The 27,090-nt window shown below is 38.9% G+C and overlaps 1 long non-coding RNA gene across 1 annotated transcript; it reads right to left on the bottom strand.

Moving 5' to 3' along the window:
- Positions 1 to 899: 899 nt before the first annotated feature.
- Positions 900 to 26,826, bottom strand: LOC135420139 (uncharacterized). The gene is made up of 3 exons (XR_010433398.1): positions 26,737 to 26,826; positions 22,613 to 22,797; positions 900 to 1,189 (listed from the first exon to the last, which is right to left on the bottom strand). It is a non-coding gene; the product is annotated as an uncharacterized LOC135420139 (long non-coding RNA).
- Between the last annotated feature and the right edge of the window lie 264 nt (positions 26,827 to 27,090).

Genomic DNA, 27,090 nt, shown 5'->3' with positions numbered 1-27,090 from the left:
TAAACATAGTGATCTCCTAATTCTCACGATACCCTACCAGACTTTTAAATATTCCATTATTTATTTACTATTGATTAGATGATGGATTTTTTAAACTAAATTATCTCTTCTTACGGTTTCCATTATACCAGTTTCCTGTTGATGATGACTTAAAATTGTGCATGATATGAGGTGGAATAATGAGCCTGCCGAACAAAAAATGAGGTCAGATTTCTTCTACATAATAATATCATAGCAAAGATAAGATGTTATATATCCTTCTTTGCTACTGTTTAAAATTAAGGCATGCATTTCCTGGAGATATATTGATAGTTTTCAGAGATAATTTCAAAGGTAGCATTCCAATAGCAACAACAAAATGTAGTTAGTATCAACAGAGTCCAAAAATCCAAATCCTTCAAGCTGTGGTGAAATGTTCAAAGCCTTTTTGATTGCTGAATTATCTGCTTGAGATGTGGCTAGCAAGTTACTGCTTCTTCTCCTGACAGTCAGATGGCATAATCAGAACCTACATGACATATTTGTCTGTCTTTTAACATTTTATCACATTGCTCTGTTCTTTCATCTAGAAACTAGTACTTGTCCTTCTATGCAAATGTATCTATCTATTCATTAGTCTGTCAGAATGTCTATAAATATTAGATTGTTTTGAGGAGGCAGTGCCTAATTTGTCAAATGAAAATATTTTTCTCCTACTTTCTAGCGCATGAACTGTGATGGATGCAGTTGTGTTCTGAGATGCATTAAAACCCACAAGTTATTTTGCTATTTTATCTGGTGGGTGCCTTGAAAGTGTGTCACACAAATTACCCAGCTGGAGAGAATTGAAACCACAGTGAAAATTCAGTTATTATCTTCAAAAACATATGGACAGGAAAAAAAAATATTGACTTCATACAGCAGTTGAGACCCATCTTTTTAATGACTTTTTCAGTCATGCGTGCACATGAGCTCAGTCGATGTATGAAGTACCCTGAATGATATTTCAGTCCTTACATTTCATTGAAGATCTATTTTCTTTCTTGCCCTTATTGAAACCCCTCAGACTATCTGGTTACAAAATGTCTCAAAATATCCTCTGGCAGCCAAGTGAAAGTAGTAAAGTGGTTTCGTTTCTTTCGCCTCCTTTCCAAAGTGGAACCATTCTGAAATCCATCAAGCAGCATAATAGCAACACGTTGTGCATACCCTGAAATAGAAGAGGTGTAAAACGATGTTGGTAACAAGAGTTATTATTAAAAGTGTCTGTCTTTTGTCAGATAGCTTTGGAAGAAGAGACAGCCATTGCAAGAAATGATATCCACACCGATAACCACATGTCCATTTGTGCTCACACATGCACTTTTCAAAACACTACAGTGTACACTGACAGTCTGCAGAGGATCAGCTTCAAAAATTTCCTTCGAGTCATTTCTTAGCCTCCAGCAGTGTCTGGGAAAGGTGTTTCTGATCAAACTGAAATGTAAAACTGCAATACTATAAATAGTAGGAAGTTGTACTTGATGGAGAATATCCTTCTCCAATACTACCTCAAATTCTTCTTGAAGAGAATAAAATCAGTGAAATGGAAGAATTTCTTTTGTATTTTGTGTTAAATAATGTTGATAATTGCTTACTGTAATAATTTCTGCCTCAGATAAGTATTGGTAGTGTCCTGAAAGGAAAATTTATTTTCATACTACATTAGATTTTTGTGGGGTTTTTTAGTAATATTTCAACTCTGGTCTGTAGTGAGTCACGCGTTTGCATATAACCTTTGTTGATTTCACTGAAAACAGTACCTTGGGTGACAAGTACTCAAAGTACTCCATCCTTCAAAGGGAAAATACCCAACCTATCTTTCCTTTCTACATAGATTTCCTTGTTTGTATGTTTCCAGTACTGTACCTCAATCTGAATATCAGTTTTTCAGCTCATCCTTGCCCCAGTCCCTTCAAACTCTACTGCAGCAACAGAAAAGTAGGAACAAGGAATCTGTGTGCAGTTTGAGGGAGTGTGATGCCTGGATACTCTGGACATCCTAGGGCTGCATTTTCAAAGTAACTTGAATGATAACCACTACCAGCTTGTCCTCTTGAAGAACAGTTAAGGAGCAGTCACAGAATCCTATATTCCACTGGTATTTGAATTTTCTGTTTCTAAGCATAGAATTCAGCTGCCTGCTCACAGGTCCCAGACATCTTTGGGCACTTGCCTGGGGTCAGAGAGGCATCTTGAGGGTTGGTACCATTCCTTTGTGTGTCTAAGATGGTACTAAGCACTTGGGTCCTACCAACAGTGTCAAGAGTTATTTATGCCTCAGATATAGTTTTAATCCTAGACTTGAGATTTTCAGGGCCTGGTTGAGGCCACAGTTCAATTTTTCTTTCTTTGCATTAAGTCAGACAATGAATTCTATTCTAGAGTATCAAGGATTTGCGGTAGCATCTATCTATCATATATATTATTATTCCATGCTGTTTTCCTATTGCAAGGCTTCAAAATAGGGGAGATGAAGAATTCTGAAATTCATTGTATTCTTTTCTGCCAAGAAAAGGCAGTACATTAAGATGGCTGTATTATTGCAGAATTAGGGAGAATAAAGCTACTTTAGAGAGGAGAATTGGTACATTCACTAAAGTGCTTACTAAATACCTTCATACTTCTATTTTGAATACTAGCCTTGGTAGGATGGAGATATCTGCTTTCTTCCTGACAGAGGCACTGACAATGATTCTAGGCCACGAGAGGTTGCATCTCTGGAGGAAAGATTTTGAGCTACTAGTGATCATTGTTCAGAGTTCTTTCTGATCTTGTTTTGTCAAAATTGCTCGTTCCTACTTACATGTACAAGGCCATATGTGCATAGGAAAATGAGACAATTATATACACGACCACCAGATAAATTACCATTTGGAAGAGGAAATGTTATGAGCACCAACGAAGTGGATGGTGGGGGACCTGTTTGGTATTTGGCCTGTAAGAGGCAGCTGGTGACAAGTTGGTGACAAGGAGAGTAACAGATTGGTTTTGTTGGGACAACAGGCTAGGCAGTTTTAGTGCTGCCATGTTTACCCACAAAAAGGAAATGATTGATATTAGATGCTAGAAACGTCTTATTCTGACTTTTATTCACATTCATTTTCTCTTTAAAGAAAAGGGAATAAAACTGTGGCTGTAGTAACAGTTAAATTAAAAAGTATTTGGAACAGAAAAGGTGCTGCCCAGTATTTCTATCACTCTTCTTTTGTTGCAGTTCTTCCTAAATCTGTGATTTCAGGTCTGGTTTTTTTCTTCAGATAATAAGGAGTCTATACAGTAATTTTCACAACCCAGAAGGAAACACACTTTTTAAAAGAAAGATAGCAGCTAAATCTGTGAGTGAGGGTTAAATTATCCGGTTGAGCAAAGGATGGGAAATACTTAGCAGGCTGTGTAGATTAACCATTTTCGGACAAAGTCAAAGATTAAAAAGACTTAAAGGAGTCCTAAATAAATAACACAGAAACAAGAATTATAAATTTAACAAAAATAGCAATGTGATAGAGTAGGAGTTTGATGTGTGTTAGTGCTTCCAATAAACAGTTTAAATAACTAAGACGACAGTAAATAAGGACAAGAAGCAGGAAATGGCAAACAAGTTGAGTGCACAGTCTTTTCAGAGAGGCTGAATTAGTGTCATTCAAAGTAAACATTCAGGATAATGCTGCTTCTATATTTCTCTTGGAGTAGAAAAACTGAGGTTAAGAATCAACAAAAAGCTGTGCCAAGGCTACAGCTTGACTCCAACATCAGCTCTATATATCAGCCCTAAAAGAAGCCTTCAGCTGGATAAGAGCCTCTTTGGGGCAAGATTTCTTTCATGGGCATCATGTTGGACACAGCACCCCATTTTATGGAGAACTGTTGGAGAGCTGTTTAAACAATTGAAAGTTAAATAAAACACAGCAGGGTTTTTCAGGATTATCTTTTTCTAATGCAATGTTTCTCTGTCTTCTTTTCATGGTAACACTAAAAATTCAGAAATTATAGGGACTGTGTTAGACTTCCTGATGCTAATAGAGTGTAAGCATCGGAGTACCCTCCATTTGCTATGAACAAAAATTTTTGTAAGATAACCAAAAATATAGTTTAAAGCAGTTTTTTGTGGTGACATAAGCATGTAAAACAGCCGGATTTGAGCTTAAGGTATCCATCTGACTTTAGTGTTCATAGGGCCACCTATTCAAGGGTCATAGCTTGAATAACAGAAAACAAGCGCACTGTATTTAGGAGTCAGGAGTCTTTTCTGTCTCTTCTGTGACTGCCCAAAAGGCTGTGCTAAGCTACAAGGCTGCTGAAACAGAGACAGTAAAAGGGCTGAAGTGGTCTGTGCTTGGATATAGGAAGGCAGTTGAAGTGGCTAGAAAGTTGCTCACTGGAAAAGGACCTGGGGATGTTGGTGTTGATGTTGGTCAGCAGTGTGCCCATGTGGCCAAGAAGACCTACGACATCCTGGTTTTTATCAAAAATGGTATGGCCAGCAGGACTAGAAAGTGATTGTCCCTTTATACTTGGCACTGATGAGGCCGCAGCTTGAGTCCTGTGCTCAGTTCTGGGCCTCTCTCTACAAGAAAGACATAGATGTACTGGAGCATGTCCAGAGAAGGGCCATGGAGCTGGTGAAGGGTCCTTTGAGCCCAAGTCTTTTGAGGAACAGCCGAGGGAGGTGGGGTTGTTTAGTCTGGAAAAGAGGAGGCTCAGCTGAGACCTTGCTGCTCTCTACAACTACCTGAAAGGAGGTTGTAGCCAGGTGGGGGTCAGGTCCTTCTCACAGGCAAATAGCAGCAGGACGAGAGGACAGGGCCTCCAGATGCGCCAGGGGAGGTTCAGGTTGGACAGAATTTTTTCACAAAAGGGGTGGTTAAACATTGGAATGGGCTGTCCAGGGAGGTGCTGGCATCGCCATCCCTGAAAGTGTTCAGGAAACAACTGTATGTGGTATTTAGTACTGTGGCTTACTTGGCACAGTAGTGTTCAAAGGTTGGACTCAGTGATCTTAGAGGTCTTTTCCAACCTTGATGATTCTGTGATTCTATTCTATAATTCTATTCTATGATTCTAAGGACACAAACTCTGCTCCCCTGAGCTGTCTCTCTACTAACACACTTGTGGTGCAGCATACCAGGATACAAGCTTGTGGCATTGTCATGACAGTACAGAGCGTTCCCAAATATGCCTGTCTAATAAATCCTGTTGAATCAGTAGAGATAAAATTTGGATTAGTAAGAGACTGGGTTGCTCTGTGCTACTGGGAGGCATCCAGGCTCAGAGATGTGTCTGGAGGTTTTCTAATGTATCCAAGCCAGCTTTCTGTCGACAGGTTGTGGTACCAAATAACAGAGTACTTTCAGCTGCATGAGTCTCATTGTGCAACACAGGCTTCTCACTGGACTGTTAAGACACACTTGGTTTAACTTAAAGCAAGACTGAGCATGTCTCCAGGAGATGCAATTACAGCTCTGAAGAATAAACAGAAATGATTGCATAATGATGCAAAAATTCTAGAGAACAAGTGCTCTGACACTTTAAAAGCTGATGAATGATTGCCCATACATGATGGTAGGAACATAAGCTAGGTGGCTGGGGAGGCTTCAGCATGGATAGTTATTTTTTCCTGAAGCAGAAAAGGGCAAATGCAGTTTGAGAAAGAGATATTGGTAGCTGCCATGGTCGTCAGATGTCCCATTTAGGGATATTGTGATACAATTAGAAGCAATATTTCTTTAGAACACAAGACATTTTTTTATACCTGAGAATTTCCAGACAAGATCTGTCTTTTTACATTTTAAAAAGTTTCTGCTTACAGACTATTCAAACAAAATTCTCTCAAAGAGAGAATCTGAATTACTGTTAGAGAACTATGAAGTTACTTGAGCTAAAAGTATATCTTTTAAAATGTATCTAGAAGGAATACACAGTCATTTTATTCAAAATTTGTGTCTTAACTAGCTTTGAAGACTGGCTCATTAGTGATGTCATTGCAGTGGGTGATTCTTTGATACTCTTTACAGTTCAGAGTGGTGAAACTGCAGAGAGTGATTTCCAAAGGTAGGGTTTCATCTTCAGGATATGGTCAGACTAGGCTGCTCCTTGTTTTGCAGTCAGAGTTCTCACTTTTATCCCATAGTATTTAAAATAATCTACTAGAGCCAGTCTGTCTTTCCCACACACCTTAGCCATTTTACACAAAGACCTCTGTTTTAAATGGGGAGTGTATGGTAAGATTTTTCCTGCAAGCATTTTTAGGGTTGAATACTTGATATTCCTGGGCCTGGAGATCTATACAATGTTGAATGTTCATTTTTCTTAATGAAAAACGCATTTTAATAAAATATGTAGACTTTTCTTATTGTGTTTCTACTGTTATAACACTACAGATTGCTCATAATATGTGGGTGCCTATAGCTATTTGGAAGGGTGGGTACTAACATTTTGAAATAAGTCTAAATTAATAGAAATACATGATTAATGTGCATATGATGTAAGTGCTCAAGAGGCAGCCTGATCGTAAGAGAAACATAATTCTTCTATTAACCTTCAAAAATACTCTGCTCACTCCTTTGGGATTCACAAAGAACATGTGCATATGTAACAGCATAGCAGCAGTGCATGTAGGGGTGTGATTACAGGAAATACAATTCTGTTTACTGTTATAACATCTTTGATTGTTGATTATTCTTGTCTCTGTGCCAAAGAGACTTAAAAAATTGCCAGGATTTAGTTTAGGACAGCATATCGGAATGAGTATGATTGTGATCCCTCTACAGAGAAGAGTATTTTTTCTTTCTTTCTCTATGTTTTTTCTTTCTGTCTACAGCACTGAGAAGAAATGGTTATTTGCTCTATATGGAGCAAAATTAACTATCTACTGGCAGCAGAGTCCTTACCAACATAAGGACAAAAAGAATGAGTCCGCATTAAAGGACCCTGATTCAACACATTTGGGGTTGATCATGGGTTTTGCCACTCGGCCTTTAATTTCCTTGCTGAAATTCCTCATCTGCTTAAATTCCTTATCTGTGAAATTGATTAATAACATTAATGTCTTTAGCAAATCTGTTTAGAGAATAGGCAGTTCAAGACATGGGCTAGCTATCTATGTGAATACATGGAATCTGGAATAGTGGGGGCTAGACAGTGCTGTGGAGTAACCATTTTATTACAGCTATCCTGCAATAAGAAGGACCTAGTCTAAAATCCTGCTGTGCCTTAGATTTCTGTTAGTAAACATGAGGAATGAGGTCTCCTGATCTCCAACACATGCTAGAAAGCCTGCTGAGCTAGTTAACAATCGCTCATTTTCTAAAGTGTTTATTGGATTCATTAAGCACTGAAAGCTGTGGATGAAAAACAGGGGTGTGTTTTGATCTCCTCATTCCTGATGCCACTTTTTTCTCTTTCTTCACATTGACATTTCTGCTTTAATTAAATGTTCAATTCCTCTTTGTGGTTTCTGCATACACCATTTCAACAACATAAAGTGCTGTTTGAGGTAAAAGATATGTCTAGACTGTTAGTATATCCTCCTGTGTCATAGAGATTATTTCCTGGGAATGTCTTTCTCAATATTCTGCTTTAAGTGTATTTGTCTGACTTTCTCATCTGACTACGAAGGTATTGCCTGAGACTGGCTAGACAAGCCCACTGTGCAGAATTGATTTTCATGTTTTATAAGATACTGATGACTCCCATGCTTCTGTCATGAGATTTTTGCCTTTTGGTAGGCTTTCAGACTGAAAGCCCAAGCAGCAGTAAGCTGATCTACATTAGAACATTAACTGTCAGTTCAAAGAGAAAAATAATGTTCAGCTCTCATGACTGCGCAGAAGAAAATCTGACTTTTGAAGCAAGTACAATATCGAAATGCTTAAAAGCGAAGGCAACTAAATGTTTAAAATATTATTTTTAGGTATTTTAACCAGCATTGTGTGTTTGAGGCCTGATGGTAACACCTGCCTTTTATGTAGCATGCCTAATCAGTTAACTTAAAAAACTAACCTATGGTGGGCTAGATATGCAGCAGTGGGAATATTATTTGAATACAAACCTTCTGAAGGCAGGTAAGCCAAACTATTTGTTGAATACCACTGACTTAAACTTGACTTGAATCCTCCATTTTGAAGAGGGCTGCACTTTGTAGTCAGACTAAATAAGAAAGACAGGATAGTCTGGAACCTGGTAGGAGGTTTCAGCTCAGCTGTCCTTTGTTCTTCCATTTATTTTTTTTTTTTTCTGCTCATATTTAACATAATTTCTTACTGTTTACTATTTTTTGGCATTCTCTTATTCTATTGCGTGTAATGACTTGGAGGCTGAAATTTACAGAAATTCACAGAAATTATTTGCTCAAGTTTCCCATCATAAATCATTAAAGTGAAGTTACTGGGAAGTACTTGTTCTTATAGAAACAGAGAACAAAAGCATCCAGAGCTAATTTTTTTTCCGGAATAGTGACAAAAATGTGGGATGACCTTCCCACAGAGGCCTATGATGTCATCAATATTTTCTTTAAAGTGCAGTGAAAATGAGTATTTTCTTTCACTTAAAACTTACTTCATAAGACTTTACTTTTCATAGCTTTGTACTTGTCAAGGCTCATTGAGTAAAAGTCTGAAGCAGTAAAGTGTTATGACTATCTCAGTATGTGCCCTTCTATCCATTCTTATTTAAGATCTACAATTATTTCTTGTAGTGTTTTCTCTTTTTTATTTTTATTTTTTTTCTGCAGTCAATTTTTATGTTTGTAGTTATTCCTGCACTGGTTGCTTAGAAAAATCTTATTTTTATACTTTTTGATGCATATTTTCAAAAATATGTTGTTAAATGCAAGGTAATACTATTTTTAATCCTACGGACTATGTTTTACTTCACTAACATCTAAGAGGTCCGGGTACTATTCCCTAGTACTGGGACAAAAATATATGTGGTATTAAGAAACCAAACACCCTGATAATTTACACAGAAACAAATGATTTGTGTTGGATACCAGAAATGTTGGGTTTTTTCTCTTTTTCTGTATTCTAAAACATCTTCTTATCTTTTTCAAATTTTAAAGCTGTTGGCAGGAGTCACTGAGATTACATGCATCCTTTGACTTATGGCTCTTCTGAAAACTTCCAAAGAGCTTGGATGTCAGCAGTTTGTCAGCCCTGGTGGAAACAAATTGATCCTCAATAAGCAAAGAATGGTTTAGGAAATAAAAATACAGTTTTAAATTTCCTAAGATAAATCTCTGTTCCTGAGCATTGCAGTGACCATGAGAAGTGTTGATGTTGTATCTCATTCCTGGAACTTAGTTTTGTTCTTTTCTTTGGCTCAAAATTGTAGTTAATTTATTTTAATTAATATTCTTATTAATAATAATAATAATATTATTTTTTAAAATTTAAGTTTAGTTAATTTAATTAAAATAAGAAAGCCTCATGAATTGCGATCTTTAGTCTTTTCACATCCCCTTGGAAGCCTTTTATTCTCAGTAAAAGCACTTTGACCTGGATTTTTCTTCCTGCTCATGACAGGCAGAAAGAGGGCTACACAGAGAGGAACCCTGTGCAAAATGATGTCAGTTTGCTCACCTGTAGAATAAGAGCAGAGAGATCTCTGTCTCTTTAGTATCAGTATTGTAGTTGATATCCAAAGGGCTCATGGGCACTGGCTGTGCTCCCTCTGTCCCACAGACCATGTCCTCATCCTCTGCCATTTTCAGTGATTGCTTCACTAGTGGAAGGTAGTAGAAACAACATTCAGATAGGGGACACGATGAACATGTGTGGTTCCTAGATGGATTTATCTCTTCCAGGGTCAGAGTTCAAATGCTGGGACCATGCTGGGTCTGAGAGTCTGGCTGTAAAGGCCAGGCTGGAGTGAGTCTGGCATTTGTTGTCACATTCTCACTTCATCGTAGTTATGTTGTACTGCCAACATTCAGGTACACTGAGGCAGGGAGAGATGCTGAAATACATGACTGATGGGGATCTGGAATTGGAGTGATAGATATCCCTCCCCTTTCTCCATCCATCCCAGGGCACTAAAAGTGGCTGTGAAAGAACTTTTCTGATCCCAGAAAAAATCTGACCTGGAGCAGCATGGGCATTCATGCCATTGACACCTACTGTGAAGTCTGTGAGGTTCCACCAAGGGCAGAAATCCTATATTAGTTTTTTGTGGTTGGAGGACTGGCATTAATTGCATGGGAGAAAGGTGGACTGAACAAGGGGTTGGATCATGGACCAACACTCTAGTTCACAGAAGGACTCTCTCCCTCTCACACCTGCAGGGCAGGAGTGGTAAGAGAGGAGGATGCTGAGGAAAGAAGACCCAGAGCATGAGAGACTGGGACAGGTTTTTTTTCTGTAGAGGATGAACAATTTGTTATGTCCTGTTTGATTTAGAAGGCTGGGTCCTTTGGCCCTTTGAATCCCTCTATAACAAACAGTGATGCACAGAAGTGGCACCCACACTTCTATACTGGGTAAACAGCTGCTCCTCAGTGTACTGTATGGTTCAGGGAGAAAGAGCATATGTGTTCATTTGTTCAGGTGCTTAGAAATATAAAGGTTGTATTAAAAATACGGATATTACTCAGCAAGTTTGAGGAGGCCTCAAACTAAATGAAGTCACAAGCAGTGTCCAGGATGCTTTCTGTATTAATCCTACTTTTTGTAACTTCTTAGTTTACTGGTTCTAAACTTGTCAAGAGCTTTTCATGTGCATAAATTACAGTCACTTATGGTTAAAGGGGTGATTATGTCACTCAGATAGCAATAGGTACACAGTGTTTTGGGGGTAGATGTAGTTTTTAGTTATCTCAGATGGACATTTTTTCTGCTGTCTTATTTCAGCAGTTTCAAATGTGAAATATTTTTAATGAGCAAAGAAAGCTGTTCCCCTTCTAAGTCCTGAGGATTTCAGAAATGATAGGCTTATCTTCACCATTTTCTGCTATTATGCTCTTTGTAGTTGTTCTACTATTAGAAGTTAGGTTTTAAAAAAATCACAACTTGCTTTATGATGGGAAAAAGTATTTTGGAAGAGTGGGAGTTGATGAGGCAGGAAAGCCTTAACTGTTCTGTGAGGAAGAGAGAAAGAATTGATTCTCAGGAGAATCAAGAAGATAAAAAGAGATATTTGGCCTCAGACACTACAGTCTGAGGATTAGATCTGTTTTATTTGCTATTACCAGGAAGATTCTGATTTTACAAGAGTGTCTAATGGAAGTCCATTGTTTCAATTTCAGGAGTAATTCAGTAACCTGCCACGCTGTGTATTTCAAAGTGAGATAGTAGAGATCATTTTCTTTCACTGTTGCCATTTTTTTCTCACAATTCTTAGAGCTAGGTCAGGATCCTGGTCTTAGCAGTGGAGACACCAGCTATACCCAAGTCCCTTCCTGCAAATAAATTCTTTCCCAAAACATGAATTTTTTCTTCTTCCTTTGGAGAAGTCCTTTCCTTGCCTGCCCCAGAGTTAAAAAGGAAAGCTTTATACCCAGTTTTAGGCCAGCTGTGTTTCCTGGGTAACTTTTCAGCACTGTTCCTTACTGAATTCTCATCAAGTTAGTCTCTTCAGATGATAGGCATCCCCACTGTGTAGTACGCTGCTCAGTTATCAATAGCCTTGATGCTCCCACTGAGATCCTGATTTGCCATCAGGTAAATACTCTATCTAAGAGATAATCGCTGGAGTTCTACATTTTGGCTTGTCTTGTGCTATGCAAAAATATGGTTCTCATCCTCTTCTATGGTGCTCAAGTTCTATAGAAGAGCAAAGCACAGCAGAGAGGATAACCAACTCCACATTCAGACTGAAGATTGAAATTTCATGCAAACACCCTGAAAGACCATGATGGGTCATGGTTTTTCATTTGTTCCCTTTTTATTTTATAGGAAGAGTTTAGTCACTGTTGCCTTAGTTGTGATTACCAGTACTTCTTGCAAATTGTGACAAAGTAATATACTATGAAAAATTTACTTGTTTGTCCTCTTCAGAAAAGAATTCCCCCTGCAAGAGGTTAGAATGATGCACAGCCTTTATGGGAGTGGGGCGTGCTCTCTATACTGTGTTACAATGAGAGAAAATACTTCTACATCATCACTGTAGAGGAAACCTTCCCTCTGGGGACAGACTCTGCAAACTGCCATCTCTCACTTTGTCATACTGAAGAGCACTAAAGCCATACTACAGACACGCAGATGTTTTGCTGGTAGACTGAAGAGTGGGCTCTTGCCTTCCATTTTCAGCAGTTATTTGCCTCTTTTCTGCTGGAGTTGTGAAGGGCTGAATAAATTCAAACTGCAAACTCTATACTTTCTGTTATTATTTTAGCAGTAATTTTTTTTTTTTTGCATGCAGAAGCTGCAAGAAGAAGTCAATGAGATATGACAGAGTATCAGCAATGACATTGCTTGGGTTTTTTCTGAACTAATTACCCTCAACACTCAACGCGCTTGCAACAAACGCGAGTAGAGTCCTTCCCAAATCTTCGTTCGCGAAGCCTACCCACGAGTGACCCTCAACACTACACCACCTGTGTCCAGGGGCTCTTTGCCCCAGCTTCTCCTCAAACCTTCATGCTTGATCTTCTACCCTCTTCCTGAACAAGGCATCCCGATACTACCATGTTGATTCATATGAGCAAAACCAGAAAAACAGCATGGAGTCAAATTATATTTGCCACTTCTGGATTATTCATTCTGTGTATAAGGCATATTTTTATCTGCTTCTCTTTGCCTTGATCATTTAGACTGTAAACTCTTCTGGGACAGGGACTGGCTTGCAGAAAGAAGAATCACACTCAGCTAATTGCACGGGTGCTACAGCAGTCGAGATAAGGATGAATTATAATCAGCAGATATGACTAAGATGGTGTGACTCCACTGCTTATGCCCTCAAGATTTACATGCCATCTTGAGAAAAACATATATAAGCGCAGAAAATGTATGATGATGATCCATCTTCTAAAGGAGAAGAACCAGATATTAATTTTGTATAGATTTTCAGACCACAAAAAGAGGTAAGATACAGTCTTTTTAAGCAATGGATAAATTAGGTTGGGTTAAATATGCAAATGTTTCATCCTGTTGAAGCTTTTGTAAGATAGTGGAAAAGCAGAGAGAGGAGTTACTTCAGAATAATGCTTTGTGTAACTTATGGGAGAAATTTGAAGCAGAACAGAGAACTTCTGCAAAGCCACTACATATATATGATTCAGGTGTGACCAGAGGATAAAGATAGCTGTGTTGGTCTTCTCATACACTTCTTCAGATGACATCTCTGGACATTTGAAATTGTGAGAACCATAAGATGTCTGAATTTTCTATTACAAAGAAGTTGCATAAAAGGATAGAGACATTTTTTCATTTAACATTTTACAAGTCTGCTGCCTAGACAAATCTGCATACCTGGTATATCAGCTTTAGGGTCTTCTGAGGGAAAAGAGTATTTGGTTTCTCTTTAATCCTACCATTTTTAATCTGACACTGTAGCATGAGCCAACACTTAAATTCAAGGTGGCTTTGATGGGCTTTCGTGCTTTATACCTCTATTTTCTCTGTCTAATTCTTATACCCTAAACTTATGACTTCTTTTTCTGTTTTCAAACTCATATTTGGGCAAAAGTCACTCCAGCTTAATCTTATTGAAGATTTATGAAAAAGGTTTTTATATGTATTCAGCAAGGGTTTTTTGAATTGGCTCAATAAAGCTCAAATAGCTTTACAGTAACTATTGTCTATTCCATAATACTGCTCTGAACATAAACTATGGCATTATACTGGAATTAGCCAGCTTGACAGATGACTTCAGTCTTGTTTCTTACACATTGATTGACATGTCATTTTGACCTGAAAATAATAATGGGATGCTGGAAAGAGTCTTCAAATTTAAGCATCACAGAATTACTCAATTAACTTCATTAGTCTTCAACCTTTATAATACAATTGCAGAATACATTAAAAATTATTTTGGTACTAGATGATCCTCTAACTGAAAATATGATTTCCATGGTTATTCAGAATATTAGTTATTTACTATTGCTTTTACTTTTGTTATTAGTAAATTCAAAGCTGAAGAAAACACTATATTAGATGGAAAATTAATCATATTTCATATTAATTCTTACCTCTTTCAATTGCTTTCAGTCTGAGAATGGATAGCACAAACAGGGGGGGTTTTTCTATTTGTTCATCAGATCTTACTGAGTGAATTAGCAGACAGGAGGCATTATGGTAATCTGCCCTGTTTTGGTTAGGAAGTACCCCCTTTACTTTCCAGTATCTAACAGCTCCTGCTTGTCTGTTTCCTTCTTCTAGGAATGGTATTACCACAAGACTTTCCTCATCTTGTCTTTGAGTAGCTCCATGGTGTTGTGTCCTCATATGGAGTGCTGTAACTTGTCATCTATATATTGCTTTTCTAAGAAGTACTCTGTGTTTCATGTCAGCTTCTTTCCACTTAACTGCTTTGTATCAGTAATATCTTGTGTTAGCATCCTTTGTATTAATTTAAAAAGATGAAAATCTTGGAAGTACAAAACAGAACTACATGCCTTTGTCATTAATATCCTCTGCATCCACCTCTGTTCTCCTTGGTATTATAGCATTTTTTAAGTAGTTAGCAATTTCAAATCCTTCAATTTTCTCAGTTCCATATTTTCCACATGTTTCTTTTTGCAGTATAAACAACCAGAAATATAGATAGTGATTGAAATTAATTTTTATTCCATTGTGTTGGAATAATTTCCTTTGCATTAGAGTACTAAAATGTGCTCACGGACTGTACTTATATAAAATCTGATTTTTTTGCTGATATTCATGTTGCTCTTAATGGCAATAGTTAGTCCTGGCTAATGCTAGATAAAAAAGAAAAACAACAGTTATCACAATGTCTCTTAAAAAAAAAAAAATTAAAAAATTAAAAAAAAATTCAGCTTATTTCATAGTCTTTCCTTATATAATTATTTTGATGTATTTAATTGCCTGACTTGCTTACCCACACAGTTCTATTAGTCTGACCAGTAAATTTTGAGTTCAGCTTTTACCCACTTCTATTTACTGTTCAGTGTTCATTCTTTTTATTTACATCACTCCTGGCCTAGCATTATTTTAAAATTAAAATTTTCATTTTCCTTCCTCACATTAGCCAGGGCTAGTGAACAATATTTAATCCCAGCATGCTGTAGCAGTCAAATCAGCTTCTCTGTCACATTTACCCATCCCATGAGATTTTATAACTAGTTTTTATTCTTCCATATACAAACTTTCTAAGATCTGATGATCATCCTCACAATTAAGTGAGCCAGTGGTATATTTGTCATGGATGTCCAAGAAAGTGTTTTTCATTAATTTTGTTGTGGTGCTCTGAAAGTAATTCCCAAATTCCCAGAAACTCACATTGCTCTTCTTTCCCTTTCTCTGAATATCAATTATTCAGAAGAAAAGACGCAAAAATTATGACTAGCATTGCCAGCACCATCATCACTAATACAGCACTTTGGGTAGGTGGCAGTCCTGAACTCAGGATTTATTAGGAAATTCTCAAACATATCTATCAGGTGTCATTGTGTCCAAGGAGCAGGCCTTTCCCATGAAGTATTGCTGTGTATCCAGGAAACTGCCTCTGTGGTACACTAAATGGTTAGGAAATCCCCATTGCACTGAAGTTATACAATAACCTTCTGGCAGGCACTTGTGCTCCATTTTTCTCTACAGTAGTGACAAGATTATTACTATGCAGTTCAGGTTTTATTTAGTCACTGATGTAATTTCCTTTAACAGAATAACATTTCTTTTATTTAGAAAACCCTGAACAATATAAAATTATATTTTCCTTAGCAAGGTGATTGCTAGTGACAGACTGGCAAGAGGAGGACTGTATTCTGGGACTTGGTACTCCTCTCACAAAATGAATGTAATGATGCTGATTTTTACCAGCTGAAGGTTGGTCCCACAACTTACTTCTGCTGCATGTCAGAAGTAGAGGTGAAGTGTAAAGTTCTGTGAAAGTCAGGGTATAAGTTAAGGTTCTTCACAAGTGCAGCTACCCCAGTGTCAAGCACTGCTGCAGTGTCTTAGCACCTCTCCAGCTGCATCCATAAAATTAATCTGGTATCCATTGCTGAATTCCTGAGGCTGGTGGGCCCTTCTGCATGCAAACTTGGGCTTGGAGGAAGGCAGAGTCTTGTTCCTTGTGTCAAGCCTGGCTTGAGCTGACTCAGCTTTCCAGGATGCTCCAGCCAGCCTGGCAGCAGATCACACACTCCTATCCCATGAGCTACTGTTTAAGTCTCCCCACATCAGGACTTCGTCAGGTTATTACAGAATCCAGTAGGTTACACTCTCAATTCTTGAAAATACAGGCATATGCTAAGATTTCTGTATTAAACTGTTACTCCAACTATCACTATCCCAAACCAGGCATAAAATGAGAATGGTGTAGGGGTTGAGGCCAAAATACTACAATATCCAGAGAGCTTTGTGCATTTTTCCTTCCATGTCCTGAAGCGTGCATCAAATTATAGTTACTCAAAAGTTGACAAATTTGTCCTAAATCAAAATTTATGAAACAGAATTTATGTTTTCGAATGCATGCAATAACACTGATTTGCAATTTTTCACATAAAACAATTTTTATTGGACTTTCTGTAGTCTGGGTCTCTATCATAGGGAAAAACTGAAATATCCTATCGGACCTATTCTCCATTCTTTGGGTTGTATATGCAATAAAATAAGGAGCAGCAAAAGCAACAATAAAAGGTTAGACTTTTCTAAAGTTGTTGCCTGATGACAATGGATGTAGAATTACATTTCAACATGATTTCAGGCGTCTTCTGCCTAGCATTCACTGATAACCTCCATAAATAGGATCTGTTCAGTAATGGTGGCATTTTCAGCCTGGTGTAAGATCTTAGAATAAGACCATCCCACGTTCATCAGCTGAAAGAGAAAACAGTAAGGCTCTGCATGAAGAAGCATGAAAGCTGCAATGAGAGATATTCTCTCCCATCAGTTTTGTTGATTAACATACAGTGGACACTGCACGTAAAACAAGTCTTAAAGCAAAAACTGAAAGTGATAAGAGGGAGTCTATTATATGAATCCAGATAATAAAGGCTGCAGGAGGTGTGTGTAGGATGAAGGAATGGAGATGGAGGAGAATAAAACAAACACAGCATTTACACTCTTTTGGCCTCTGTTCTTACTATACCTGTTGGTTTTTTTTTTTAATTTAAGAAGGTTATAAATAATCTACCATGAAATGTAAAATAAGTGATTCCTGCATAACAGTCCCCTAAAGCTTGCTCCAACCCCCCTTCTTAGTCACTAAAAGTGTGTGAAATATGCAAATCACTGAACTCAAAAACTTACAGCCTCAGTAACTGAGGTAACAGGGTTTTGTTTATAAGAATAGCATAGCATTCTGCAGCATAAACCTTCAATTAATCCTTTAGTGCAGCCTACAACGATAGACTGCATGGCATTATCAAATTCTGTTTTAGCTGTACCATAAATGCAGTAAGTTAAAAGTGCTTCAGGCAGCTAAAATGACATGTTTGAAATTTTTGGTTGTGTTTTTCTATTCTTCATTCAATTCTGCTAACGGGGGAAAAAGGTGAGGGGGAGAGAAGATCAGAGAAAACCCACACAGGTTTTAAAATAGATTTTGAAAGGCAATGTTCTTTATTTACATATTTTTATGTGTTTTTTTCAGTGTGTACGCATATAATCCTTCCAGTCCTTGCCTTTTTACGTGGGTGTAGGTACAGATCCTCACCTAAGGCAGGTGAAATAGGTGTCAGTAGGAGTGGTGCGTTGCCACTCTAAATACAGGTTAGATGTAAAGGCTCAGTTTTGACTTCCTAAGCTTTGGTGCTTACCCTAGATTCAGGTTAGGTGTGTAGGATATGTCTGTGGGTCAGGGAACAACCAGGCTGCATCCCTTTTTGTTCAGGCAAGACCCAGGTGTGCAGCACCCTCTCTTTCCCTGTGCCCTGGCATATTTATACAGGGGTAGGAAGTCAGCAAACAGGTCTTCTTATCAGGATAGTGAGGGTTACCAGGCATGTCATGCTCTGCCCACCGTCTCCATTTGTCTATGTTATGCAGCCATAGCCAGCTCAGGTTTCCCTGATAAACCTCATGGGTATCTACAGAGCTTAACCTTACTCTGTGCAAGCCAATGTCTTTCCTTTGACTATGAAGGAAACTAGGACCAAATATATTTTCAACAGAGAATATTTAAGCAAATGTCTAAAGTTAGATGGGAAGAAACTACTGAAAAACTCCGTCTTTAGAAAAAAAGAATGTATATGGAATATATACAGGAAATGATCTATAACATACCTTTCTTTGTCCTTATCCCTAGTGTGCAGCCTGAGCCTGAATTCTGCTGACACTGAATGGATATTTGGCAACTTAAATATGATGGGGCCATTTCTTTGTCCTGTTTTCACTATTGGAACTTCTCATCCAGGATTTCTGTTCCCACTTTCCGCGAGAGCTTTTATTGTTCTATATTATTCTCTGTCTTTAAATTCTTCCTACTCTCTTTAGACTCTTCCTACTCTTGTTCACTAAATATACAGGCACATATTGCATGCTGCAATGCGAACTACTGCTTTACCCTAACAGGAGTATTTGCATGAAAGAGCAACAGGAATATTTAAACTTAATTTTATTCTGAAAAAATCCTGAAGGCCCTGAGGAACATGTGCCATATGATTTTCCCTCCATTACTTTAAAGCAGTACTGATAATGAAATGTCCTGTAGGGATGGCTTTAGAGAGACAAGTACTAAATGTTGCAATGCAGTGATGGCAGTGCCTGTGGTGTTTTTGGCTTTGTGGTGCTATTGTGTTAGGTTCTGGGATATAGGAGAAACAGAACAGTTAAGGCTTTTTGACCAGTATTGTTGGAGGGTAGTGGTTGTGATTTCTGCAATGCGGGCTCCTCTCAAGCTATTCTGTAAATGATAGAACCTAGGAGGAAGTACTGGCATTACCCGAGAGAAAAATGAACAAACATATTCTTTGGAGTGTTATTTATGACAAACAACATTCTTCCCTTCAATAGGTCTCACATTGCTGGAAAACCCGGCAGGCATCAAAGTGCTAAGGCATGTTATGTTTTCAGGCACCTGTGAAGATAAATTGGTTGTGAATTTTGGGGTTTTTTGAGGTAAGTGTCCCCAGGGTAGGAGATGAAAAATTAGTCCTCTGGTTTGTTAAATGTTTTCTGTGTAGCTAAAACAGATTTTAAAAAAACCTGCTAAGTGTCTTCCAGTGAAAAAAAAAGTCTGCAGAGAAAAAATATTTTCCAGATTAACTCTCAGGTTCCATTTGTGTGTGTGCATGTGATTTTTTTTTTTTTTTCCAAACTGGTGCAGTGTGCTCCAAGGAATTTCATTTTACTTTCAGTATTTCTGTGGAAGATAAACTCCAGTCTTGCACGTGAGATTTCAGGAAAGCTTTGTTTTCTTTCAGCATCTTGTATCTGTTAAGATGGGCTGATCAAAGGTATGGATTCACTGCTCTCTTTCTCTCCAGGTAGAAGCAGTGAGAGTAGTGTGTACAACTTACTGCCTGCAGTCACAATTGCAGCTAGACCCATGCCTCTCCCTCTTTTCTATCTCACAAATCATAATTTTTTTCTCTCATCCTTTATCTTATTTCTTCAGATTATTAACACTGTGGGGCAACAATATTTCTTTTATTTGTGTTTTTACTGCACCTAGAATAATGGGATGTTGATCTGTTATAGTTTCTGTGAAAAACTGAACAGCAATAAACTATGCATATTACAAGGAAAGGATATGACTCCAGCTAGCAGGAAAACCACTATAGACATTATTTTGTCTATTCCAGGAATGGAAAGAAAAGACTTGTGTTGTTCAAAAGGCTTTATCTTTCTTTTATATAACTTTTTTTTTTTCTATGATGAGTTGTTCAAGTGCTGCCTTAAGCAGCTTCTGGATTTCTAATATAATGACCATGTTGTTAAAGGTTTTTTTCTAAGCCCCTGGTTATGTTGTCTCTTAATCCCATTCATTTTTTCTGCTCTGTTCCCTTCCCCAGTGCGACTGGCACTGAGGGAGCTACCAGGACACTCTTGTCCCTGACAACCTAACCAGTCCAAATAAATATCAAGGAGCTCATTAGACTGCTAACTATTGGGTCCCCTTGTGCTGTCTGTGTTTGGTGCCATGTCATAAAAAGACCATTTTATTTAAAAAAAATCTCTTTGTTTTCTGTCCTCCTGGGTTTCTTGTCCAAAGGTTTCATTTACAAATCCTACTGTTAGCGGGCAGAAAGGGCTGACAAATGATAACCTAGAATAGCTCCTGCACCCACAGTCCTTGGCAAGCTGGGAAGAGGCTGTCCTTTTACTGTTGATTCTCTGTCCCCCAGAATATGAGAAAGACAGAAAATGTTAACCATATCTTTTTGTCTTCATTGTCTGACTGGTTAGAAAGAGAAGTGAGAACTGGCAGTTGGATGGGTGCCTCTTGCCCTGCACACCCCTTGGTACTGCCCTGGCTATGTGACACAGGAAGAGCTGAACTGGCTTGCAAAACTTTCTCACATATGCTCACACCTCTTTCCTATGACAAGTGGATATCCCTATCGATAAGTTACATTTGTCCTCTCTATGAAGTATTCCCACAGGACTGCCAGCAGTAGAAATGGATTCACTGCTGAATGGGCATTATCAATCCCATACCATATGCAGTCTTTTAAATTTCAGCAGAAAATGAGCTATTTTGGGAGAAAAAATAAATAAAATTCTTTTGCTACTACTCAGGCAGGGGTAGATGAAAACCATAGGAAGAAGATCGGTGAAGTCAGTATCTAATGACATTAGGTTCCTTAGAAAAGGGCTGAGGTGTGCAATCTCACAGGCCTTTGCATTTTACAGGAAATCCTTGCTGTGGTGTCAGGTGTTGGCTGCACACTTTAGTATGGTTGTTTATAATTTTTTCTGCTTGTTAAATCTGTGTACATAGCTTCATATGTTTTTTGTATGAATATTTGCATTTGTAACAGGATCACTGAATAGGAGATGTAGTGAAAGAGTAATGTATACTCTTGTGTACATTTTCTTCCTTTGCTGGGAGGAAAAGTAGTAAACGTGATATTTAAAAATATCCAGAGGCCTTGAAAGTCACTTTTGCAAGAATCATTAAGTGCTCCAGATGAAGTCTTTGATCTCTGACAGGCTCCTTCAACTGGGCTTTAATGAATGTTACCTAACTGTCCTTCAAGGAAGGCCATGATTATAACTTTGTTGTGTAACATTTCACAAACTGAAATGCTGAGATTCTTCACCAGAAGAATCTATCTGTGTTCTATCAGGCTTCTGCCTCTGATTTGCAATGAAGCAGGGTCTTCTGTGCTACTGGAACACATTTGTTTGATAAATGTTTCAGGATGGTCAGTATATACAGATGGGCTCCCTTTAGGTGAGGTAAGTTTGCCTGCAGACCAGAAAATGTTTCTTTTCACCAGCTGACCTGGCTGAATCACCGAGTCCCTGATCTGAACAATGTCCTGACTGGCAAAAGCTGTGGTTTTGGAAACAGTCAAACATGAACTGTTGAAGAACCCATTTTCCCCTGGTAGTTTCTGGGTGGAATGGGACGGGTATCTGCAGGAGTCCTGTGCTGTTCATCTGTGGCAGAAGCACATAGGAGACCTGTGAATCTGCTCTAAAGCAAACATTGCTTCTAAACGAGGCAGCTCTGGAGCAACGCAGATTTACCACATAGCTGAGGGAAACTCATGAAATCCACAGACACTGTGGTTCTTGTACAGAGCCTTGGACAGCACCTAAGGTGAACTACTAGTGGGCAGTAAGAAAACCTGTCCACTGGTGTCAAAATCCTTCAAAATAGAAATGCAAAAGCTGGGCTACTTACAAGATTTATGCTTCAGTTTGCCACCAGCCAGATGGATTGGTGACTTGCAGGCGGGAGAGATTAGAAGAGAAGTAATGAATCACAGGGGCAGCCCCTGGTAGAAATGCCTCTGAAAGCTCGAATGAATATTCTTAACAACCATCTATTCAGGGCCTCAGCCTGCAGCAACCCCTCTGCACAGCTTACTTCATCTTACTTGTTCATGAGGAACAAAGCACTTGGCTTTGCAGATTTGTCAGCAGTGCTGCACTGCTCGCAACTAACCTCCATTTTCTTCCAAATAGGAATAAATCCTTAAAGAGAGCAACAAAATGTTCTCACACATCATATGGCAAATGATAGCCAAAAGTCAGGGTGTGATATTTACTAACGGGAAGGGAAATGTCTATATGTGCACACCAATTCCCAAAGAAGAAAAATTTATTATCATATTTATCTTTCCTTGGTAATTAAAGATTAAAACTACAATCCTGATTTGGCACCTCCTGTGTAGCCCATCCCCTGCAAAGATTTCAACAGTCTCAGGAATACCACTGGTGTCCTGATCTAATGCTCAACAAAGTTTTTAATGCTGTGATCAATAGAAAAGCAAGATTTCATCCTAAAACCTGCATTTGGATTATAACTCTGATTTTAAAAACTGTTGTCTCTATCACCACCATGAGATCTTGATGTGTCTTACCCATCTGGGAATTCTCGGAGAGTCTGCCTTCTTACATCTTTGAGTGCATGTGAGGTGCCCTTTATGGGAGCTGCTGTGGGATCAGCCTGGCTTTGGTAGCACTGCAGGAGTGGACTGCTCTGCTCCTCTCCTCTGCTTCCTGCTGTGGGTCTGGATGCAGGAACGCCTTGTGGTCGGATGGTTCACTGTGAATGTCAAGCAAGACATTTTCCTTTTAAGAAAAAACATTCAGCATGCTATTTTGCTATAGAAAATGCCATGGAGACTTATGGGACTTAAAAAAAGAAAAAACAAAAAAGAAAAAAAGTAGGCTGACAGGGGAAAAAAATATTGAAAGTTTCATGATGCTTTTGGTTACACAGTAGCCTCTCTAGAGGGTGAGAAAGTATGAGCTTTCAGCAGCTGAATTATCGTGCAGACAGCAGCTACTTGAGAGTTACTCTGCCCAGGTCCAGGCCTCACCATCAGGCACCCATTAAATGGCAGTGCATGCAGTCTTTACTCATAAGATCCTGGTTTTGCTCTGGCCACTCCTTTCCTGGAGCCTACCCTGTTGTTTTGAAGCCTGTTTTGATGATGCTGGACTGCATTCCCACTCATTTCCCACTGGAACTGATGTATTTTTTGCTTTTTTTTAGTTGCTCATCTTGACCTGTCTTGATTGTGGCCTTCGTTGTTTGGTTTCACTTGGTTGCCAGTGCAGCCTACAAAATAGATTTATTGCCTTGTCTCTGTCAACATTGAGAAAATTTTTCTATTGTTCTTTAGTAATTAGGGTTTCTTGGGCCTTTCCTTGTCACAGCAACTACCAGTTACTGGGCATAAGGCAATTGGAGCAGGTGGAGCACTGGGCTCTGACCATTTAGAGAAATGCCTTCTTTCTTTCTTTGTATGGCTTGTAACTGCTGTAATACTTGAAGTCAGATAGAAATAAAGAAATCATAACTAATTTACCTATGATGGAAGTGTGTTATTTAACTAGAAATCCCCTGTACACTAAATAGAAAGTTAGACTATTGAAGAAGAAACTAACTTGGGAGTTAGTTCCAGTACTGAATCTGAACAGAACTGCTAGAAGGTTGAGATTACATCAAGTAACTGTCTATATTCATTACTCTTTCTGAATTTTTTCACTTCATAAACAACATGATTCATAGCTTTGTACTCCAATGTATAAAATGAATATGTGTTGTTCTGGAAACACTGATTCTGAAAGTATCTGGCAGTTTGTTTCTCTGCCATGTTTTTCTTCCCCTACGAAAAAAGTTTATGTACTCCTTTTACAAGGGATTTCTTGTTTGGAATTCAGATTTTTATATTATTATCACAGGATCAAATCCTGCTGCCCTTATTCAGACAAATCCACCACAAATTTCAGCAAAAGCCTTGCCTAACTAAGTTGGGTGTGAAGATCAGGAAGGAACGTCTAGATTTTTGCCAGTACAATATTTAGGAAGTCTCAGATATTTGTGTTACTTTCTGTTCATAATGTCTGTGGAGAGAATTTTTAAAAATATTGGCATTGCCCTTGGTATCTAGGAACAGGGATGGAAATATGTGTAGTGCCATGGGGTCCAGTTTCTTACTTCACTGATGACCATGCAACAGACACATACCCTATGGCGACCCTGTAACAGAAGCCACAAAACACTCTCCAATATTGTATCAGAAGCTTAAGACCTTCCACAGAGGAATCAAAACCCTCAAAACCAATAATGGGCCATAGGAATAGTGTAAGCAAGGCCCAGAGCTAACATGAATGCCTCGGGTGTCAGCAACAACTGCTGAAATTTGGCTCCAAGATTGTCAGTGTTATTGCTTGCTGCAGTGGGCATAGTTAGGACACACAAAACGCTTCTGCAATCCACACTCCAAGTGGCTTTATGGTGCATGTTTGAATAGTAACTCCACCTCGTAATTTAACACAGTTCTCAAACAACAAAGCATATCTTCATGCCCAGTTTGCAGATCTTCAGCCACTTCTAACCTTTTGTGGTTTTGTTAAATTTCAAGGCAATATCCAGGTAACTGGCAAAACTGGAAGTGTCAATGATCTCTAGATCTGTTGTTTTCCTATAAATATTTAAGGATTTTTTGATTACAATTATTCCAAAAAATGCCTTACAGATGTGAGAAATTTACACATACATTTGGCATGGGAATTTTAGCATGTTGGAAGAGGACAGCTTAAGGTTACTATTCAAGTAACTTTCGTTCATTTATGTCTTACAGTATGCTCAGATTAGCCCACTTGCAGTATCCAAGGTACTTGTTCAATTGCTATAGGCAACCAGAAGTCTGAAATAACTAAATATTTATTTAGTTATTTATAGTAAACTGGTAACTACTTTAATCAGCTTTGACATTTTCTCTTTTTGGGGGGTTATTTTTTCAGTTTATGTTTTTACCTTTAGGAGGAATTAGAGTGAGCAAACTAGTTGGACAGCTGAAACATTACAGTTTAGAATCAACAGATTTATGCTAGTCGAATTGCCCACTCAATTCAAATCCCTTACTACTTTTACTGTTGCTTTACCACTTTACATAGCACAGAAAAAGTACTCCCTTGTCTAGAAAATAGATAAAAGCTGGTCCTGCTCAAAAGAGAAGCAGAGATTGCAATAAAACTCACTATTTCCAAGTGAAGAATGTAGGTGAGAACAGTCACTATTTCTGGCATTGCCAAAGAAAGATCTGATCTTTAAAGCATATCTGACAGTGATAATGCAGTATGAAACTGCTTCAGTTTTCAAATCATTGTAATTTCCCCATCCAAGGTGTGTAGAGATTGCTTATGAGGCGATGCGAAATGCATTTACTTGAACAACAGGCTAGACTTGAATGCATTAAAGAGCACACACAAATGAATCCTTAATAAGTAATACCTCAACATCCTCTGTTTCAGCAATAGTGATACAAAATGCTAGTAGTGAAAACTATCATCTTCTGGTGATCAAAAATCTCATGTATGTCCAGTACTGCTGGGGCAGTTCAGTCCTGGCTAACAGTATGGGCCTTCCAGACACACAGTGTGTTTCTTCTTGCACATGCTGTCTTCATTAAGAAATCTTTTTACAGACTATTCTTTGTGAGTTTTCCAATGGTAATAAAACTGGGGCTTCTCATGGAACACAGTATGGTGTCTTATGAAGTCTTCTTTATTTTTGAAGGCTACTGAGTCTTCTACTTTCATGATTTTTTTAAGGGTACATCAAAATATGAACAAGAACAAAACAGGAGAGGAAGAATCTACTTTTAGCTATTGCACTGCTAGTCAGTCTTTAATTATTTACACTAAGAAGCTTGTATCTTCATTATCTTCCTTTAATGAAAAACTACAGGACACAAAATTAACTACATCAGGCAAAAGGTCATTGTCGAATTAGGCTGAAGTCTAACCATGAATAGTGGCCACGAGTACACAACAAATAATAATGGCTTGGTTCCTGTAGTGGGTTTCTGTGGCTAGGTTTTGGTAGCAGGGGGGCGACAGGGGTGGCTTCTGTTAGAAGCTGCTAGAAGCTTCCCCTGTCTGGTGGAGCCAATGCCAGCTGCCTCCAGGATGGACTTCCTGCCACTGGCCAAGGCCAAGCCAATTAGGAGTGATAGTAATGCCTCTGTGATAACATATTTAAGAACAGAAGGTATTGCGCAGAAATAATTCCAGCCAGGGAAGAGTGGAGTGAGAACATGGGAATAACAATGTAGACACCAAGGTCAGTGCAGAAGGAGGGGTAGGAGGTGCTCCAGGGGCCAGAGCTGAGGTCCCTGCAGCCCGTGGTGCAGACCATGGTGGGGCAGGTTGTCCCCCTGCAGCCCATGGAGGACCATTGGGGTGCAGAGACCCACCTGCAGCCCATGGAGGAGCCCTTGGTGGAGCAGGTGGATATCTGAAGGAGGCTGTGACCCCACGAGAGGCCCAGGATGGAGCAGGGTCCTGCCAGGGGACCTGCAGCCCATGGATAAAGGAGCTCACATTGGAGCAGGTTTATCCCAGGTAGGACTTTTGGCCCCTGTGGGGGACCCGCGGTGGTACAGCTCATTTGTGAAGGACTGTATCCCACGGACAAGTGACCCAAGGGACAGCAGTTTGGGAAGAACTGCTACCCAAGGGATGTACTCACACCAGAGAGGTCCATCAAGGACTGTCTCCCATGGGAGGGACCCCACAAGAGCAGTGGAAGGACTCCTCTCCCTGAGCAGCAGAAACAACAACTGATCATAACCCCCATTTCCCATCCCCCTCCACTGCTGGGGGGGGGAGGAGGGTGAACATGGAAGGAAGGAGGGGTAGGGGGAAGGTGTTTTTAAGATTGTTTTACTTCTCACTCTTTTGATCTGATCCTGTTAGTAACAAATTTAAGTAATGTCTCCACTTTGAGTCTGTTTGCCTGTGAAGGTAATCAGCAACTGACCTCTCCCAGCTGTTATCTCAACTCATGAATCCTTAGCTGGTTTTTTTTCTCTCCTCTGTCCGG

The sequence above is a fragment of the Pseudopipra pipra genome, chromosome 1 (assembly GCF_036250125.1).
Source record: "Pseudopipra pipra isolate bDixPip1 chromosome 1, bDixPip1.hap1, whole genome shotgun sequence".
Lineage (NCBI taxonomy): Eukaryota > Metazoa > Chordata > Aves > Passeriformes > Pipridae > Pseudopipra > Pseudopipra pipra.
This window is presented reverse-complemented; position numbering and strand designations above follow the sequence as displayed.